This window comes from Taudactylus pleione, unplaced genomic scaffold, assembly GCF_031769625.1.
Source record: "Taudactylus pleione unplaced genomic scaffold, aTauple2 ptg001370l, whole genome shotgun sequence".
Taxonomy (NCBI): domain Eukaryota; kingdom Metazoa; phylum Chordata; class Amphibia; order Anura; family Myobatrachidae; genus Taudactylus; species Taudactylus pleione.
In genome coordinates this window covers 1,276,663-1,298,408 of record NW_028285770.1, presented here as the reverse complement: position 1 = coordinate 1,298,408, position 21,746 = coordinate 1,276,663, and positions in this window count along the sequence as shown.

Genomic DNA, 21,746 nt, shown 5'->3' with positions numbered 1-21,746 from the left:
CAGAAATATAAACACTTTTAGAATGTTTTAATTTTTTTGGGCACTTTGGGGGTTACACCACTCTTCAACATATCAGCCGGCCCTTGACTTATGACAAAGGCGCACGCTTGGCGCTACTACTTTGTTGATGCACGTGCGTCTAATGCGGACACAAACACAGAAAAAGATGGGTGACTATGCTAAGCGACACAAGTGGGCGACACAAACACGTGGCCCATCTAGGAGTGGCACTGCAGTGGGAGACAGGATGGCAGTGTGAAAAACTAGGCCCCAAAGAGTATATACTCTGCGCTGATACTTTGTTGATGTACGTGCGGCTAACGCGCACACAAACACAGAAAAAGAAACAAAAATAAAATGTTTTAATTTTTTGGGGAACTTTGCGGTTACACCACCCTTCAACAGGCCAGCCGGCCCTTTACTTATGACACAGGCGCACGCTTGGCACTGCTACGTAGTTGATGCACGTGCGGCTAACGCGCACACAAGCACAGAAAAAAAAAATTTTTTTTTGCACTTGGGGGGAGCACCCCTGATGGACAGAACACCCCCTGGACAACACTGCAGCACCCCTTTAGGACTACAGTGACACAGGAGCCACAGAAGCCCCCCCCCTCTTCTGTCTTCACAAAGCTCCTATGGACAACACAGCCTTTATGGGACAACAGCACTGCACAACACAGCCCAGCCAGCCCCTATAGACTTTGGACACAGCCCCTATGGACAACAGCAGCACCAGCACAGCAACCCCCACCATCCCTCTTCACTGTCCACAGTCGGAGTGAAAAATGGCACCGATGCGGGGACCTTTTATAGAATCCAAAACCCGCGAGAATCCGACAGCGGGATGATGACGTTTTGCCTCGATTTCATTTCCGAGCCAGGCGGAAAAACCCGAGCCTTGCTCGGTTCCCGGCTCAGATCGAGGGGGCTCGGGGGGGGTTCGGATTTCTAAAATCTGAACCTGCTCATGCCTAGTCTGTATATGTATTATTGTGGACCCCTCCTGTATGATTTGTAGTCTGCTCCCTCCCCCAGTAGTTAACTGCTCTCTTCTCTTGCTCCTCCCGGTGGCTCAGCTCCTCCTCCAGTCTCACCCTCTATCTGCAGTTTCCTCTCTTGTATCCACTGACTGACAGGTAGCAGTAGCCACTAGATCCCCTGGTTCTTCGCATTCATGTAATTTCACAATATCATGACAACACGTAAGGGGGGAATAGTAATGAGCAGCATGCTCTATTTGGGCAGCCAGAAATAACTGCCCCTGTGCCTTGGGACTATGGTGTTTGGCCATGGTGGTGCATGTGCGGGGTCTTGAGGCCTAGGTGACCATCTGTGTCATTATGGCCCTGGTGGTTTCAGGATAAGACAGCTGACACCTTCCCTCACGGGCTCAGAAGGACTGCGGTGCTGGTGATGCTGATAGGAAAAAATATTTCCATGTCATCACTGTCGCCGGCATTTCATGCTGTTGTGTGCCTATTCTCACCTGCCCCATTGTTAATCCAACCCTGTAGAAGACGTGTCTGGGTTCAGCAAACTGGGTGTCTGCAGGGCCGGTTTATAGGCAGGGCGACAGGGGCGGTCGTCCCGGGGCCCCCACACATGAGGGGCCGTCACACACTGTCCCCAGCACCTGGCCACATACTTTTTTTTTTCTTTTGATGGAGCCGACTTTTGCGGCCCGCGATTATGCCCCGTCCCCGGCATGTGTATATATATATATATATATATAAGCCTCCCGACTGCTTTATCCTGGCGTGGGATAAATGACCGGCATCTATATTTAGACACCTGTCATTTCCCCGACGCCGGGAGACCGGCGCGCGACATCCCGATTGAAGGGATGCCGGGCACCGCGAGTGGACAGCCGCGGGGGGGAGGGTAAGGTTTAGGGCACCGGGGGGGGACTTAGGGTTAGGCACCCCCCTGGGAGGGTTAGGGTTAGGCTAGTGGAGGGAGGGTTTGGCACCCCCGGGAGGACTTAGGGTTAGGCACCCCCCCAAGGGACTTAGGTTTAGGCAGCGGGGAAGGGAGGGGTTAGGGTTAGGTACTTAGAGGGGGGATTAGGGTTAGGCACAGGGGGGGAGGTTAGGGTTAGGCACCCCTAAGGAGGGTTAGGGCTAGGGGGGTTAGGATAGATTAGTTAATACTTACCTTACCACGATCTGGATTTCCAGCACTGTCGGGCTTCCGCTGCCGGGCTCTGCTGTTTGGTCGGGCTGCCGCTACCGGGATTCGATCTCCCGGCCATGCGGCAGCCGGGATATCATACCGATTCTATATATATATATATATATATATATTAGGGGTGTGCACCGGCCACTTTTCGTGTTTTGGTTTTGGATCTGGATCTTCCTTTGTGTTTTGGATGTGGATTGGTTTTGCCAAAACCACCCTTCCGTGTTTTGGGTTCTGGGTTTTGTGTTTTGGATCTGTATTTTTTTTCAAAAAGCGTAAAAACAGCTAAAATCACAGAATTTGTGGGTTTTTCTGCTCCTATGCTATTATTAACCTCAATAGCCTTAATTTCCACTCATTTCCAGTCTATTCTGAACACCTCACACCTCAATAGTGTTTTTATGTCCAAAAGGTTGCACCGAGGTAGCTGGATGAGTATGCTAAGCGATACGAGTGGGTGGCACAAACACGTGGCCCATCTAGGAGTGACACTGCAGTGGCAGACAGGATGGCAGTTTGAAAAACTAGGCCGCAAACAGTACATAATGCAAAGAAAAAAAAGAGGTGCAAGATGGAATTGTCCTTGGGTCCTTCCACCCACCCTTATGTTGTATAAACAGGACATGCACACTTTAACAAACCAATCATTTCAGCGCCAGGGTCTGCCACACGACTGTGGCTGAAATGATTGGTTTGTTTGGGCCCCCACAAAACAAGCTGGCAATTAATCTGTCCCTGCACAAACTGGCTCTACGGAGGCAAGATGTCGTTCTCATCCTCCTCATCCACCGATTCCTCACTCTCTTCAGTGTTGTGTACATCCTCATCCTCACAGACTATTAACTCGTCCCCACTGGAATCCACCACCACAGGTCCCTCTGTGCGTTCTGGATGCTGGTCTCCTTGGAAGAGTTGATAATTCATTTTTATGAACATCATCTCCACATTTTGTGGAAGCAACCTCCTACGCCTTTCGCTGACAAGGTTCCCGGCTGCACTAAACACTCAGAGTACACACTAGAGGGGGGGCAACTCAGGTAAAATAGAGCCAGTTTGTACAGGGGCCGCCAAATTGCCTCTTTTTCCTACCAGTACAGGTACAGACTGTCTGACATGCCTACTTGGATGCTGTCACCGATGTAATCCTCCACCATTCTGTCAATGGTGACAGTATCATATGCAGTGACAGTAGACATGTCAGAAATTGTTGCCAGGTCCTTCAGTCCGGACCAGATGTCCAAACTTGGTCCTGCCTGCCCTGCATCACCGCCAGCAGGTTGCTTAGGATACCTAAGTTTTTTCCTGGCAGCTCCAGTTGCGGGAGAAAATGAAGAAGGAGCTGTTGACGTGTCACGTTCCGCTTCAGCTAACGGTGTTTTCACCAGCAGGTCTTTGCACCTCTGCAGGCTTGTGTCGGCCGGAAAGAGATACACCACATAGGCTTAAACCTAGGATCGAGCACAGTGGCCAAAATGTAGTGGTCTGATTTCAACAGATTGACCACCCTGGAATCCTGGCAAAGTGAATGAAGGGCTTCATCCACAAGTCCCACATGCCGAGCGGAATCGCTCCTTCTTAGCTCCTCCTTTTTATTCTTTGTGGAGCGCACTTTGAGGGTTACACCACCCTTTAACAGACAGACGCACGCTTGGCGCTGCTGCTTTGAGGATGCACGTACAGTGCAGACAATTCACAAACACAGAAGAAAATGTTTTATTTTTGTTGGAACCCACTTTGGGGGTTACACCACCCTTTAACAGACAGACGCACTCTTGGCGCTGGTGCTTTGAGGATGCATGTACAGTGCAGACAATTCACAAACACAGAAAATATTTTATTTTTGTTGGAGTGCACTTTGGGGGTTACACCACCCTTTAACAGACAGTCGCACGCTTGGCGCTGCTGCTTTGAGGATGCAGGTGCGGCTATAGCCCACACAATTCACAAAGACAGAAAAAAATGAAGAATTTTTTATTCTTTGCGGAGCGCACTTTGAGGGTTACACCACCCTTTAACAGACAGACGCACGCTTGTTGCTGCTGCTTTGAGGATGCAGGTGCGGCTATAGCCCACACAATTCACAAAGACAGAAAAAAAAGAAGAATTTTTTATTCTTTGTGGAGCACACTTTGAGAGTTACACCACCCTTTAACAGACAGACACATGCTTGGCGCTGCTGCTTTGAGGATGCACGTACAGTGCAGACAATTCACAAACACAGAAGAAATTGTTTTATTTTTGTTGGAGCCCACTTTGGGGGTTACACCACCCTTTAACAGACAGACACATGCTTGGCGCTGCTGCTTTGAGGATGCACATACAGTGCAGACAATTCACAAACACAGAAGAAAATGTTTTATTTTTGTTGGAGTGCACTTTGGGGGTTACACCACCCTTTAACAGACAGACGCACGCTTGTCACTGCTGCTTTGAGGATGCAGGTGCAGCTATAGCCCACACAATTCACAAAGACAGAAAAAAAAGGAGAATTTTTTATTTTTTGTGGAGCGCACTTTGAGGGTTACACCACCCTTTAACGGACAGCCAGCCAGCCCTTTACTTATGACACAGGTGCATGCTTGGCGCTACTTTGTTGATGCACGTGCAGCCACAGTGCACACAATTCACAAACACAGAAAATATTTTTTTATTTGGTTTGGAGTGCACTTTGGGGGTTACAGCACCCTTTAATGGTCAAGCCAGCCGGCCCTTTACTTATGACACAGGCGCACGCTTGGTGCTACTTTGTTGATGCACGTGTGTCACGTCTAAGACTGGAGAAGAGGACGTGGTGGGCCTAAGTTGGGAAAAGAAGCGGAGACGAGGGGCCTGGATGTACGTTCTCCTCATCCACAGGTCTTGAGTGTTGGCGAGACCTGGGCAAAGGTGCGGAGTCTAACCCCCACAGGATGGTGTTCGCCAGTGACCCCCCCAATTGGGATATGGGCTTAGCTGCACCCCGTGAGCAGGTCACGGTCCTTTGACCAGGTACCCAAGCCCTGCAGGGATAGAGACATTACACCTGTGGCCCAGCGAGGATATGCCTGCTAGGCAAAAAAACAGCCCCTTAAAACACTGTATAGAAAAACACCTTGACACGAGGATCAAATGTCAGTAAGGATTTCAAGTGGGCAGCAACTCATGGTTACTTGAGACGTCACCAGAGATAGAAGGCACACGGGTAGAGGTGGTATACGTTGTAGCACGGATGTTCACTGGAGACGTAAGGCACACAGGTGGGGATGGTAACACTGCTGCACGGGTATTCACCAGAGACGTATAGGCACACAGGTAAAGGTGGTAACACTGCTGCACGGGTATTCACCAGAGACGTATAGGCACACAGGTAAAGTTGGTAACACTGCTGCATGGGTATTCACCAGAGACGGGAGGCACATAGGTAGAGATGGTATACACTGCTGCACGGATATTCACCAGAGACGGGAGGCACACAGGTGGAGATGGTATACACTGCTGCACGAATGTTCACCAGAGACGGGAGGCACACAGGTGGAGATGGTATACACTGCTGCACGGATGTTACAGAGACGGAAGGCACACAGGTAGAGATGATAACACTGCTTCTACAAGGAAGGTTAGGAACCTGGACCGGGAACTCACTATAGCACGCTAGGAGACAACCGTTGTTCAGGCAATTTCCTGGAACCTGTGGAACAGTTTTATACCCAGGGGAACCCTTAGACAGGTGCACAGCATCAGCTGATCACGGACCTATCAGGGAGAATGATCCAGTCACATGGGCCGACTGTCATGGTGGCGCCCATGTCCGGACTTGCGATGCCGGACACCAGCCCACCAGGAAGCCACTGCACGCGGGGAGAATACTCAGCTTCTCCCCTGCCGTCGTGCAAGCTGCCCGACCACCCAGGATGACAGGGGAAGCCGGCGGCGCGGTAAGCGGGAGCCGATCCCCGGCTGAGCCCTGACAGTACCCCCTCCTTTAAGGGTGGGCACTGAACACCCATCAGGCTTACCTGGAAATCTCCTATGAAAACTCTGGATTAGTCGCGGAGCGTGTACATCAAAGGCTCTGATCCAGGCCCTTTCCTCGGGGCCGTAGCCCTTCCAATCGATGAGATATTGAAGGGTGTTGAATCTGTGCCGGGAATCCAGGATCTTCTCCACCTCAAATTCAGTGCCTTGTGATGTCTTGACTTGAGGCAATTTAGGAGAACAATTCTGAAAACGATTGAGCACCAGGGGTCGTAAGAGAGAAACGTGAAAAGTATTTGAAATCTTCATTTGAGGAGGAAGTTCCAATTTATAAGTTACTGGGCTGATTATCTTAAGGAAAACGTGGATCAAGTTTCATGGACGGGACTCTTAAGCGAATATTCTTGGAAGATAACCAAACCCTGTCCCCAACTCTCAACAGTGGAACAGCCAAACGTCTTCTGTCCGCAAATTTCTTGTAATTCCTTGAAGATTGCTTTAGGGATAGGTGAATTTTATTCCATAAAACTGAAAAGGATTGGATCTCTTGATTCACAGCCGGGACATCTATAGATGGAAGCTTCTGGAAATCTGGAACTCGTGGGAGTCTACCAAAAACTGTAAAAAAAGGAGTGGATTTAGAGGAAGAATGGAACTTAAAATTATGAGAGAACTCTGCCCAGGGTAGGAGGTCCACCCAATCATCCTGGGAAGATGACACAAAGAGCCTAATGAAGGTCTCCAGCTCTTGATTGACCCTTTCCGTTTGACAATTCGACTGTGGGTGGTAGGCTGAGGAAAAGTTCAGTTTAAGTCCACAGGTGTTACACAGGGCTCTCCAGAATTTGGCTGTAAATTGGACACCTCGATCAGAGACTATTTCCTTGGGGAGACCGTGTAATCTGAAGATGTCTCGAATAAAAATTTTTGCTAATTGAGCAGAAGGAAGGCCAACGAGCGGGATATAGTGTGCCATTTTAGAAAAGCGATCCACGACCACCCATACCGTGTTATGCCCCTTGCACCGAGGTAATTCAGAAATAAAATCCATTGAGATGTGGGTCCATGGAGCAGCTGGGATAGACAAGGGACGAAGAGGACCAACCATCTGTCTACGCTGAGTTTTATGTTGGGCGCATTTGATACAGGAGCGGACAAACTCAGTGACATCCTTCTTCATGGTCGGCCACCAGTAAGATCGAAGTAAGAACTGGTAAGTTTTGGTGATTCCAGTGTGACCTGCGAACAAGGATGCATGAGCCCAAACCAGTAATTTTTTACGTAAATTAGGAGGTACGAAAATTTTCCCAGGTGGTAGAGATACTACTTGAGTAGGAGCAAACACCATTGGGTCTAAAATGGGACGAACATGAGAACACTCCTCCTCCTCCAACTTGGTCATAAAGGAGCGAGATAATGCATCAGCTTTTTTGTTCAACACACCTGGACGAAACTGAAGTTTTAAATCAAATCTAGAAAAGAAAAGTGACCATCGTGCCTGCCTGGCATTCAACCGGTGTGCAGTTTGCAGATAGATTAGATTTTTATGGTCTGTAATAATCGTAACAGGAAATTTAGCCCCTTCAAGAAAATACAGCCATTCCTCCAAGGCTAAACGCATAGCTAACAGTTCTTGGTCGCCAATAATATAATTCCTTTCTGCAGGAGAAAATTTACGGGAGAAAAATCCACAGGGATGAGTTTTACCGTCTTCAGCAGTCTGAGATAATACCGCCCTACTCCAGCAGATGATACGTCCACCTCCACAATGAACGGTTTGTCAATTCGCGGCTGGCAGAGAATTGGAGCTCCAGAAAAAGGTTTTTTTAGGTTTTGAAAGGCTTGTATTGCTGGAACAGACCATTTAGAAGGATTGGCTCCTTTCCTTGTGAGGGAGGTAATGGGTGCTACCAGTGTAGAAAAATGTGGACTAAATCTCCTATAATAGTTCGCGAATCCTAAGAAATGCTGAGTACCTTTTAAAGAAGTAGGTAGGGGCCACTCCGAGATTGCTTTTAGTTTATCAGGATCCATCTGGAGACTCCTCCCGGAGATTATATGACCCAGAAAAGGTACCGACGTTTGATTAAACACACATTTGGATAGTTTCCCAAAGAGGTGATGAGCACGAAGGCGGGACAATACCTCCCGTACATGAAGATGATGGTTCTGTAAATCTCTGGAAAAAATTAAGATGTCATCGAGATAAATCACAACAAATTTATGAAGAATATCCCGGAAGACCTCGTTGACATAGCCTTGAAAAATAGCTGGTGCATTGCAAAGACCGAAGGGCATTACAAGGTACTCGAAGTGCCCGTCTCTGGTATTGAACGCGGTCTTCCACTCGTCCCCCGCTTTAATTCGAATCAAGTTATATGCGCCACGTAGATCCAGCTTGGTGAAAACTTGAGCCCCTTGGACTTTGTCAAAAAGTTCAGAAATTAAAGGTAAGGGGTACCGATTTTTTATGGTGATCTGATTTAAGCCTCGGTAGTCTATGCACGGACGGAGTCCTCCATCCTTTTTCCCTACAAAAAAACCCCTGCCCCTGCAGGAGAAGAAGAGGGCCGAATGAACCCTTTACCAAGGTTTTCCTTAATGTATTCTTCCATGGCCACGGTCTCTGGCACGGACAAGGGGTAAACACGGCCACGTGGAGGACTTTTCCCGGGAAGTAAATCAATAGCGCAGTCCCATGGGCAATGCGGAGGAAGTACATCTGCTGCTTGTTCACAGAATACGTCGGCAAACTCTTGATAAGCCTCGGGCAACCCCTTCTGGGATGGGTGTCTAGGAGACTCAGGACGGAGGAACTTCTTAGCTGGGTTGGAGACCGTTGCTTGGTTACATACTGGAATGACCTTGGCCAAACAGCTTTTAAAACAATGTGAGCCTCAGGACAAGATTTGCATAGCATCCCAGTCGAAGACAGGATTGTGTTTTTTCAACCAGGGCAATCCTAATACCAGCTCATAGGAGGATTCGGGTAATACAAAAAATTCTAACATTTCCTGATGTAAGCATCCAACTCGGACAGTCACAGGATAAGAAAGAGAAGAAATGGGTAGCCCCACCAGCGTTTTACCATCTAGCCCAGACAGTAACAATTTATTAGGTAGGGGAACAACTGGAACACCCAAAGTGTGAATCAGTTTCTCTGCAATAAAATTACCAGTGGCTCCAGAATCAATTAAAGCATGGACCTTTCTTGTCCTGGACTTATGGGAAAGCGACACTACTAGAAGACTTTCTGATAATTGGGATGGCTTGAGAATGACCCCCAACTGAATGCTCCCTACTTCAGTCAGGGTCTCGCATTTCCCGCAAGTAGAGGACAATTCTTCAAAATGTGGTTAGGTGCAGCGCAATAAATACACAGCTTATTTTGGAAGCGTCTATTGCGTTCTTCCGGGGTGAGTTTTGTTCTATTAACCTGCATCGGTTCCTCTTCCATAGCTGAGGTGGGCATAGGGGGACTGGCAGCAGAAGGACGGACAGGTAAACGTTCACCTCTTCCCCTACTAGCCCACCTTTCCCGGTGACGAAGATCAATTTTGATACAAAGAGAGATCACGTCAGCGAAGGATTCTGGCAAATCCCTGGAGGCAAGTTCATCCTTCATCCTCTCAGAGAGTCCATGAAGGAAGGACGCCTTAAGAGCTTCCTCGTTCTATTTCAATTCTGATGCCAGGGTCTGAAACTGGACTACATACTGCCCTACGGATCGTGCGCCCTGAAGCACACGGAGAAGATCAGAAGATGCAGATGCAGAACGGCCTTGCTCATCAAAAATTCTCTTAAATGCTAAAACGAATTCCTCGTAAGCAGATACGATGGGGTCAGCCCATTCCCATAGAGGGGAGACCCAGTCTAGCACTGCTCCTGTTAACAGGGATATAACATATGCCACTTTTGCCCGAGACGTGGGGAAATTCTGGGGAAGGCACTCAAATTGGATCTCACATTGGTTAATGAATCCGCGGCACCGCCTGGGATCACCATCAAACCTTTCTGGAGTAGCTAACTGGAGTCAGGGTTTGGGGGTAGGAGCCACCAGTGGAGGAACTGATGGAGGAGGTGCGGGAGCTGCAGCCGGAGGAGCCGGAAGAATAGAGGCCAATGTGGTTTGTATAGAAACCAGTTGCCTCGAGAGCTCCTGTAAATACTGAGCCACTTGTTGTTGAGCTGCCTCTTGGTTGTCCATCCGAGAGGTCAACTCTTGTAGAGACCCAGTACCTTGGGATCCTGCAGCCTCCATATGGCCTGAACAAACTGTCACGTCTGAGACTGGAGAAGAGGACGTGGTGGGCCTAAGTTGGAAAAAGAAGCGGAGACGAGGGGCCTGGACTGAAGACCTCATCCACAGGTCTTGAGTGTTGGCGAGACCTGGGCAAAGGTGCGGAGTCTAACCCACAGGATGGTGTTCGCCAGTGACCCCCCCAATTGGGATATGGGCTTAGCTGCACCCCGTGAGCAGGTCGCGGTCCTTTGACCAGGTACCCAAACCCTGCAGGGATAGAGACACTACACCCGTGGCCCAGCGAGGATATGCCTGCTAGGCACCAAACAGCCCCTTAAAACACTGTATAGAAAAACACCTTGACACGAGGATCAAATGTCAGTAAGGATTTCAAGTGGGCAGCAACTCACGGTTACTTGAGACGTCACCAGAGATAGAAGGCACACGGGTAGAGGTGGTATACGTTGTAGCACGGATGTTCACTGGAGACGTAAGGCACACAGGTGGGGATGGTAACACTGCTGCACGGGTATTCACCAGAGACGTATAGGCACACAGGTAAAGGTTGTAACACTGCTGCACGGGTATTCACCAGAGACGTATAGGCATACAGGTAAAGGTGGTAACACTGCTGCACGGGTATTCACCAGAGACGGGAGGCACACAGGTAGAGATGGTATACACTGCTGCACGGATATTCACCAGAGACGGGAGGCACACAGGTGGAGATGGTATACACTGCTGCACGGATGTTCACCAGAGACGGGAGGCACACAGGTGGAGATGGTATACACTGCTGCACGGATGTTACAGAGACGGAAGGCACACAGGTAGAGATGATAACACTGCTGCTACAAGGAAGGTTAGGAACCTGGACCGGGAACTCACTATAGCACGCTAGGAGACAACCTTTGTTGAGGCAATTTCCTGGAACCTGTGGAACAGTTTTATACCCAGGGGAACCCTTAGACAGGTGCACAGCATCAGCTGATCACGGACCTATCAGGGAGAAGGATCCAGTCACATGGGCCGACTGTCATGGCGGCGCCCTTGTCCGGACTTGCTATGCCGGACACCAGCCCACCAGGAAGCCACTGCATGCGGGGAGAATACTCAGCTTCTCCCCCGCCATCGCGCAAGCTGCCCGACCACCCAGGATGACAGGGGAAGCTGGCGGCGCGGTAAGCGGGAGCCGATCCCCGGCTGAGCCCTGACAACGTGCAGCTACTGCGCACACAATTCACAAACACAAAAATATATATATATATTTTTTGGGGGGAGTGCACTTTGGGGGTTACAGCACCCTTTAATGGATAATCCAGCCGGCCCTTTACTTATGGGACACAGGCGCATGCTTGGCGCTGCTCCTTTGTTGATGCACGTGCAGCCACAGTGCACACAATTCACAAACACAGAAAATATTTTTTATTTGCTTTTGAGTGCGCTTTGGGGGTACCAGCACCCTTTAATGGTCAAGCCAGCCGGCCCTTTACTTATGACACAGGCGCACGCTTGGCACTACTTTGTTGATGCACGTGCGGCTACTGTGCACACAATTAACAAACACAAAAAAATATATTTTTTTATTTTTTTTGGAGTGCACTTTGGGGGTTACAGCACCCTTTAACGGACAAGCCAGCCGGCCCTTTACTTATGGGACACAGGCGGACGCTTGGCGCTGCTCCTTTGTTGATGCACGTGCAGCCACAGTGCACACAATTCACAAACACAGAAAATATTTTTTTATTTGGTTTGGAGTGCACTTTGGGGGTTACAGCACCCTTTAACGGTCAAGCCAGCCGGCCCTTTACTTATGACACAGAGGCACACTTGGCGCTACTTTGTTGATGCACGTGCGGCTACTGCACACACAATTCACAAACACAGAAAAAATATTTATTTTTTTTGCACCCCTGATGGACAGAGCACCCTCTGGACAACACTACAGCACCCCTTTAGGACTGGGACACTGCACAGGACTTTGGAGTGGACACAGCCCCTATGGACAACTGACAGCACAACACAGTCCAGCCAGCCCCTGTGGACTTTGGAGGAGTGGACACAGCTGCTCCTCCTTTGGAGGAGCAGCACAGCACAACACAGTCAGCCCCTATGGACTTTGGAGGAGTGGACACAGCACCTATGGACAACAGCAGCACACTACAACACAGCCAGCCCCGATGGACTTTGGAGGAGTGTACACAGCCCCTATGGACAACAGCAGCACAGCACAACACTACACTGCACTACACTACACAGCCCAGCCAGCCCTAACTCCCACCCTCCCTCTTCACTGTCCACAGCCGAGTGAGAAAATGGCGCCGACGCGGGTACCTTATATAGAATCCAAAATCCGCGAGACCCGGAAGGCGGGATGATGACGTTTTGCCTCGATTTCAGATCCGAATCAGGCGGGAAAAGTCGAGCCTGACTCGGATCGGCCTCAGATCGGGGGGGCTCGGATTTCAGAAACCTGAACCCGCTCACCCCTAATATATATATGCCCAAAAACAACATATGGCAGCATTCCTTTCTTGTATGGAATGCTGCTGTATGCTTGTATCTATGTGTGTATGTGTGATATATATATATATATATATATATATATTAGAGATGAGCGGTTCGGATTCTGTGGAATCCGAACCGCTCCGAACATTGGGGATCCGAGTCCACCCGAACCCTGTTCGGGTGTTCACCGCCTGACTCGGATCCCCGTTCGGGGCCGAACGGCGGCCGCCTGATGTCGGATTCTCACTAGAGAATCCGACATCAGGTCTCCTCGCGTGTAGGGCAGTGCGCAGTGATAGCGCTCTGCCCTACACAGACACAGACACACAGCCACCAGCGGCAGCTGTGTGTTTGTTACAGCAGCCAATGAGAGTCACACAGACTCTCATTGGCTGCTGCACGGAGGGAGCCGGCTGGAGCTCACACATGAGCTCCGTCTTCCGGCTCCCTCCTCAGCGTGTGACAGAGCGGACGGCGCGGGAGCGGGGATACAGGTAAGTTTTTATTTTTTATTTTTTTATTTGTGCAAGGGCCGGGGGCACTACTGGGGCGGGGTCTGCACTACTGGGGGGGGTCTGCTACTGGGGGGGGCAATACTACTGGGGGGGCCATACTACAGAGGGGCCTGCTACTGGGGGGGGCTATACTACTGTGGGGGGTCTGCACTACTGGGGGGGTCTGCTACTGGGGGGGGCTATACTACTGGGGGGGCCATACTACAGAGGGACCTGCTACTGGGGGGGGCTATACTACTGGGGGGGTCTGCTACTGGGGGAGCCATACTACTGGGGGGGATCTGCACTACTGGGGGGGGTCTGCTACTGGGGGGGGCTATACTACTGGGGGGCCATACTACAGAGGGGCCTGCTACTGGGGGGGGCTATACTACTGGGGGGGTCTGCACTACTGGGGGGTCTGCTACTGAGGGGGGCTATACTACTGGGGGGGCCATACTACAGGGGGGCCTGCTACTGGGGGGGCTATACTACTGGGGGGGTCTGCTACTGGGGGGGCCATACTACTGAGGGGCCTGATACTGGGGGGGCCATACTACTGGGGGGGCTTACTACTACTGGGGGGGGCTGATACTGGGGCAGCCTACTACAGGGGGGGCCATACTACAGGGGGGGCCCATACTACAGGGGGGGCTACTACTGGGGCAGCCTACTACTGGAGGGGGCCTGCTACTGGGGCAGCCTACTACTGGGAGGCCATACTACTGGGGGGGCCATACTACTGGGGGGGCATACTACTTGGTGGCATGCTAATGGGGGGCATACTACTGGGGGGGCCTGCTAATGGGGGGCATACTGCTGGGTGGCATGCTAATGGGGGGCATACTACTGGGCGGGCCTGCTAATGGGGGGCATACTACTGGGGGGCATTCTACTGGGGGCACTGCATAGTGGACCCTACTACTAAGGGGACTGCATAGGGGGCACCACTGCTGGGGGACATTGTGTAAGGGACACCGCTACTGTGGGCATTGTGTAAAAGGGTCACTACTGTGGGCATTGTGTAAAAGGGGCACAACTGTGTGTCGTAACATAAATAAGAGACACTACTTTATGGTGTAATGTGAATCAGGCCCTATGTGCGGTGTAATGCTAATAAGATTGTGCACTGTGACTCCTAGGGCCGTAGCCCACTTTGTAAACAAGTACTGTGACTCTGCTGGCCGTACCCCACTGGGTGGGTGCACTACTTTTCATTTCTGCCACTGCTGTGTGGCAATGTGTCATAGATGTGCTTTATACTGTGGTGTCTGTGTCGTTGTGCCGCTGCTGTGTCGCTTAGTAACCAGTCAGCTCACTGCAACCTTTGGCCAATAATGTTGAAAACAATATTATAAGCTGTGATATGGTCTAAATTGACTGGAAATTAATGTTATTGAGGTTAATAATACTCTAGGAAGAAAAAAAAGACCAATTTATGTGATTTTAGCTTTTTTTGTCAATTTTTGTAAAAAAATCCAAATCCAAATCCAAAGCCAGTCACCGCAGTTTGGCAAATCCAAATCCAAAGCCGGACGACAAATTAGAACCAAATCCAAATCCGGCAAAAATGGTCCGGCGCACATCCCTAATATATATATATATATATATATATATATATATATATATATATATATATATTTTGTAACACGACCGGATTATTGGTCCCTCTCCTGGGGTAGATGGACTCCCTCTTCACACACACGGCAGCTGGGAAATAGTACACCAGTCTGGGGTTTCGTTCTAGCTGGTCGGTACCAGTCTTTATTGTGCAACAAAAAAGGAAAACAAAACATAAAAGTAAATCCTAGCTCTGTCTGGACTGTAACTGTACAAGAGGTTCCCTCTCTAAAGAAATAGTGGGGCCTATTGCCTCCACCATCAACACAAGCGTATGCACAAGACTTACAGGTAGTTTTCAGCAAGTGTCTCTGAGCCAGACAGTCTACTTGCTCTACCAGGTATGAGACACTAGCTTACAATCACACACAGCCTATATCAGCCAGTTCCAGGTGCAGACCCTATTGAGCCTGCTAACAGGCCAAAAAGGCCAAAACCCGGAATGGCCTGTGGATGGAGCCCTCCCTCTCCTCACATCAACACCCCAAGGTCCCAAACCGGCTTTTCAAAAAGCCGACACTCAAATCTGCTTCACTGCAGACTTTCTCCTGGGTTTTTTTTTAGAACACATAGGTCAAAAACCTAGGACAAATGTATCTACCACTGACCACTTTACCAGTGTCCCTATCACATATCCCCTCCCTTTGTTTCGATCTGTGGGGCAGAACAACTGAAACCCCCAAGCAATGAACGCGTGACAATGCATCTGCATTGGCCAGCTGGCTTCTTGACCTGTGTTCTACAGAAAATGTTAAGGTTTGTAGCGCCAAGAACCATCTCTTTATTCTTGCGTTACTGTCCTTGTTTTCTGACATCCACTTCAGAGGGGCATGGTCAGTAATCAGTTTGAACTTTCTTCCCACCAAATAGTACCTGAGAGTTTCTAACGCCCATTTTATGGCCAAAGCTTCCTTCTCCACTGTGTCATAGTTTCTCTCATGTATATTCAATTTCCTGCTTAGGTAAAAAATAGGGTGTTCCTCGCCCTCCTTGCTTTGGGACAGGACCGCTCCAATGCCTACACCGGACGCATTGGTTTGTACCACAAACTCTTTGTAAAAATCAGGGGTCACCAGAACAGGTTGGGTGCTATTTTTGATTCTTCTCCGCTTCAGGACCCCATTCCACCATGATTTTTTGTTTGCCCTTGGTAAGGTCAGTAAGTGGGATCGCAATGGGGGAAAAATTGGTTATGAACCTCCTATAGTATCCAGTGATCCCTAAGAAGGCTCTCACCTGCTTCTTATTGAGGGGTCGTGGCCAGTTCTGTATTGCCTCAATCTTATTGAGCTGTGGTTTTATCAAACCTCTGCTAATGGTGTATCCCAGATATTTTACTTCCTCCATCCCTAGACAACACTTTTTCGGGTTGGCTGTCAAACCTGCTTTAAAGATGGAGTCTAACACTGTTTGTACCATGGGTAAGTGAGACTGCCAATCAGGACTATATATGACCACATCATCCAGATAAGCCGCAGCATATCGTCTATGGGGTCTTAGAATCCTATCCATCATTCTTTGAAAGATAGCAGATGCCCCATGTAGCCCAAAGGGTAACATCTTGTAACGAAACAACCCTTCTGGTGCAGAGAAAGCTGTTTTTTCTTTGGCGTTTTCGGTTAATGGCACTTGCCAATATCCTTTGGTTAGGTCCAGAGTGGTTAAATATCTTGCTGTCTCCAGCCTTTCAATTAGTTCATCCACCCTTGGCATCGGGTAGGCATCGAATTTTGAAATACTGTTCAGCTTTTGTAAGTCATTACAAAAACACACACTCCCATCGGGCTTTTTGAATCAGCACAATGGGACTGGACCACTCACTATGTGATTCTTCAATTACCCCCAATTCTAACATTTTTTTAATTTCCTTTGACACAGACTCTCTTTGGGCTTCGGGTAACCTATATGGCTTTAGGTTAACTTTAACCCCCAGGTCAGTGACTATGTCAGGTTTGATGACCGTGGTTTTTCCGGGTAGGTCAGAAAACAGTACCCTATTCCAGATCAATAATTCCTTGGCCTCCTGCTGTTGACTGGTTGACAGGGTTTTTGCCACTGTCACTTCGGGTACCACGGGACCTGAGTTTACTGGAGGGGTTTGGACAGCTTGAAGTGCTGCTCTATGCTTCCAGGGTTTTATCAGGTTCACATGATACGTCTTTTCTGGTTTTCCTTTCCCCAGCTGGTAAACTTTATAGTTGACCTGTCCCACATTTTCTAAGATCTCAAAGGGCCCTTGCCACTTAGCCAACAGTTTACTTTCTACCGTGGGAATCAACACCAACACTCTGTCCCCAGGAGCAAAGTTTCTTAACCATGCATTGCGGTTATATACCCTCTGCTGTGCTAGTTGGGCCTGTTCCAAGTGCTCCTTAACTATCGCCACTACAGCCGCAATTCTCTCTTGCATTTGGGAAACATGTTCAATCACTGTTTTATAAGGACTGGACTGCCCTTCCCACCTCTCCTTGGCAATGTCTAGTAACCCTCTTGGATGTCTCCCATATAATTAGTCAAAAGGTGAAAACCCGGTGGAGGATTGGGGAACCTTTCTTATGTCCAACAGCAGATAATCTTTACCATCTTTGTCGACTACGTTCCTTAACATATGTTTTAAGGTCTTGTTAAACCTCTCGACCAAACCATCGGTTTGGGGGTGATAAACCGAGGTCCTTAACTGGTTAATCTTAAACAGGCGGCACAACTCCTTCATAACTGATGACATGAATGGGGTACCCTGGTTAGTTAGTATCTCTTTAGGTATTCCCAACCTGCTAAAACATGGACCAGCTCTCTAGCAATGGATTGGTTGACGTATTGCGTAGTGGTATCTGGTAGCGTAGTCCAGAATTACCAGAATATATTGATGTCCCAGGGCAGATTTCAACAAGGGCCCAAACACGTCCATAGCTATTCTTTCAAATGGTACCTCTATAATTGGTAGTGGAACAAGAGGACTTTTGAAATGTGGTCTGGGAGCATGTTACTGGCATTCAGGGCAGGAGGTGCAAAAGTCAGATATGTCTTTATGGACACCGGGTCAAAAAAACCTCTGCGCGATTCGCTCAGTGGTTTTCTCTACCCCTAGGTGACCTGTCGTTATATGGCCATGGGCCAGATCTAACACCGTTCTCCTGTAAGTTTTGGGAACTATCAATTGCTCCACAATCTCCTCCCCTTTCTTAGTCATCTGATACAAAAGATCCTGACTCATTACCATGTGAGGATACATCAAGGGACTATCGGGATCTACGGGTTTACCATGAACCACCTTGACATTCTCCCTGGCTTTCACCAGAGTAGGGTCATTTAACTGCTCTACGGCAAAGACCTCTCTTCTGACCTCTCTTCTGACCTCTAAATCAGGCAGATGATCAACGGGTTCTACAACACTTGGCGAGCCACCATCACGCTCCACATTCTCTAGTTCGCCAATCATACTAGAAAATGGGAACAGCTCTGACTCTGTCACTACATCAGTAACCCTTTCAGACGAGGCAGGGTGATTCATCTCTGTGCAAAACCGGCTTTCCCACAACCTCCAGAAGTGAGCAAAGTCTCTTCCCAATATCACATCATACATTAAGCCCAGTACGAAACCCACAGAGACTGCTATGGAACCACATGGCATCTCGATGTTCACTTCAGCAGTAATATAATAAAGAGTATCCCCATGTATGCATGTCACACCAACAGTTTTTCCCTTACACTTCAAAGGGTTCACCAGCTCAGTTCTCAAAAGTGTAACCAGGCTACTAGAGTCTAACAGAGCCTCTACTCGGTTGCCTTCCACAATGAGTACACACATGTGTTTATCTATCTCAGCCTGCCGGTCAGCAGTACAGGCTGGCTGTGCAAAGATAGACCCCCTGCGGTTGACAGAAGCAGTATCACATTGCAAAGGTAAGTGAAAAATTAGCTGCTATATGGCCGAAGCCACCACATCGGAAACATTGAGTCACATTAATGTCTAGTCTTTTGCGGGGTAGGAACCTTTCTGGCCTGGCAGGCCTGTCTTCAGGATCCCCACCCTCAGTCTTAGGCACATTCCACCGCCTAGCACCCTTCTCCCCAGGAACAGTCTTACCATTGTTGATGGGAGTTCGCCGGTGCACCATCAGGGCTCGGTGGGGCAGACTCATCAGCTCCTCAGCTGCCACGTACCTTTTCACCAGTCCGACTACCTGGTCTGCGGGCTTAGGGTCGGCATGGCTCACCCACTTGTGCAAGGATGCAGGTAGGGATCACAGATACCGGTCCATCACGACTCATTTGATGATTTGTGGTCCTGTCAGCATCTCGGGCTGTAGCCACTTGGTGGATAGGTGGACGAGGTTGTGCATCTGTGAGCGTGGAGGTCTGTCCATTTGGAACTCCCAGCGGTGGACTCATTGGGCACGAACAAAGGTGGTGACTCCCAACCGAGTTAGGATCTCCCGTTAAAGTTTCACATAGTCCTTAGAATCGGCCAGGCACAAATCGTAATAGGCCTTTTGTGGCTCCCCAGATAGGTAAAGTGCCACCAGACTTGCCCATTGCTCCTTGGGCCAACTCTCCCTTTCGGCTGTTCTCTCAAATGCAGTGAGATATGCCTCCACATCATTGCCCGAAGTCATCTTTTGTAGGAAGTGACAGGCTCGTATGGAGTGAGTGGTGGTGGGAGGACCAGTAGTAGCATCTCCAGGCCGGGCGACCAGGTGTTGTACCACCTCTTTTATGGCCAGGCTGTTTTCCGCTATGGCCAGGCGGGGTTCCTCGATGGTGACTTGTTGTTGCCTCTGGGCTGCCTCCAAGGCCATTATTTGCACCTGTGTGGATTCCTGCTGTGCCCTGGTAGCTTCCTGCTGAACTTTGTTCATTTCCTACTGAGCCCTGATAGCTTCTTGCTGCAGTTTGTTCGTTTCCTGCTGAGGTGCCGTAGCTTGGAGCAAAGCTTTCACAATGTCCTCCATTTTGTCCTGGGTGTAGGTTGGAAGCAGAATCTGGCTTCCCTAAGAATCTGCAGACGCCACCTCTATGGACTTCAAAGGATGCAACTTTTCAGGGATTCAATAATCACATGTCTGCCCCTTTAGATTTTAAAGGACAAATTTTCCTTGCTGCACTTTTCTGTGTGTTCTTGCCCGCATTCTCCACCATTTGTAACATGACCAGATTAGGGGTCCCTCTGCTGGGGTAGATGGTCTCCCTCTTCACACACACGGCAGCCGGGAAAATAGTACACCAGTCTGGGGTCTCGTACTAGCTGGTCGGTACCAGTCTTTATTGTGCAACAAAAAAGGAAAACAAAACATAAAAGTAAATATTAGCCCTGTCTGGGCTCTAACTAGACAAGAGGTTCCCTCTCTAAAGAAGGACAGCATAAGGCAAGTGAAATCTGACTGAGCCAGTTTAAACCCCGTGGTTGTGGGAGCAGTATACCTGTAAAGACTTTTGTTATTAAGTGTCAGTCATTAGTGTTAGCCTATAGGGATCCTTGGGGGTTTCGGCCTTGCTGGTATATTAGGTTTGTTAGCCAAAGACTCCTCCTCTTTGTATCTGGACATTTCCTTCCCAGGAGTCAGGGAAGTGTCTGTGTGTATTGATTATTATCAGTGCATGTTGCTGTCCTCTCCTACTCCTTATTTTCCTACACTTTATTTCCCTATTCTTTAAAGTCTTGTTCCAACTCTTGTCATTTATTTATTTGTTTATTCCATTTGTCTCCTGATCTTTGCCTTTATCCTGCCCTAGTGTCCTCTGACCTATCCCTTGCTGTTCTTCTCTCCCCCCCTTTCTTCTTGCAGTCTTACTGTAACTGCACCTCATTCCCTCCTATTGAGCTGCCATGCCCGCCAGCCCGATCAAACGGTCTGCCCGATCGGCTGCTGCTGCCGGAGCGGGGCCAGACAGGAGCCACGCGGCTGGTGGTCACTTGGCTCACCGCGACCTGGAGTCGTGGCGTGGGTCACCGCCAGTCATTAGCAGTGCTGGGGTTGGGGACTGCTACAGCAGCCCCAGCGCCCGGCAGCGTTTTTACTTAGGCGATGCTGCCTCATTCTGGGGTGCTCTTCCCCAGTGTAAAAAAAATAAAACTGCTTTTTTGTGTGTGTGCGTTATATTGTGACACTATACAGTGTTATTCTTATTCATAAATAATTAATCTTGTGACACTGTAAGTGGTAGCGCTGTGTGTTATTCTTACTCATAAATAATTAATCTTGTGACACTAAGTGGTAGCGCAGTGTGTTATTCTTATTCATATATAATTAATCTTGTGACTCTAAGGCCTGTATTCAATTTGAGATGAAAAGTCCAGACTTTTCGACTCGCTGGACTTTGCGCTTCCCTTGCCTGTTTTCCAGGCAGAAATGTATCGCGCACGTGCCCGCTTATCCCGGTATTCAATTTCAAAGGAAAATGGGACCTGGCGAAAAGACCTGAGAATTTTTGGGAAATCATCCTTGCCCCCCCCCTAAAGATGTCCTGACATGGGGTATCACTATGGGTACCCCTATTTTTGCCTGCTGAAGGGAAGTTGGGTTTTTAAATATCCACGGCAGGTGCATAAATGCGGCTTTGAGAAGGTGGTGAAGAAAAGCATTTATCAATTTTTTGGGGGAATACTATGTACATCAAATTTGGGGAACATGATAATGGGTGCAAGCATATTTTTAAGCCCCTAAAATGATTTTTAAAAATTCTTCAAAAATACTCCCCACAATGAAGAAAACACCTGCCGCATACTTTGCAACCTATCTGGATTT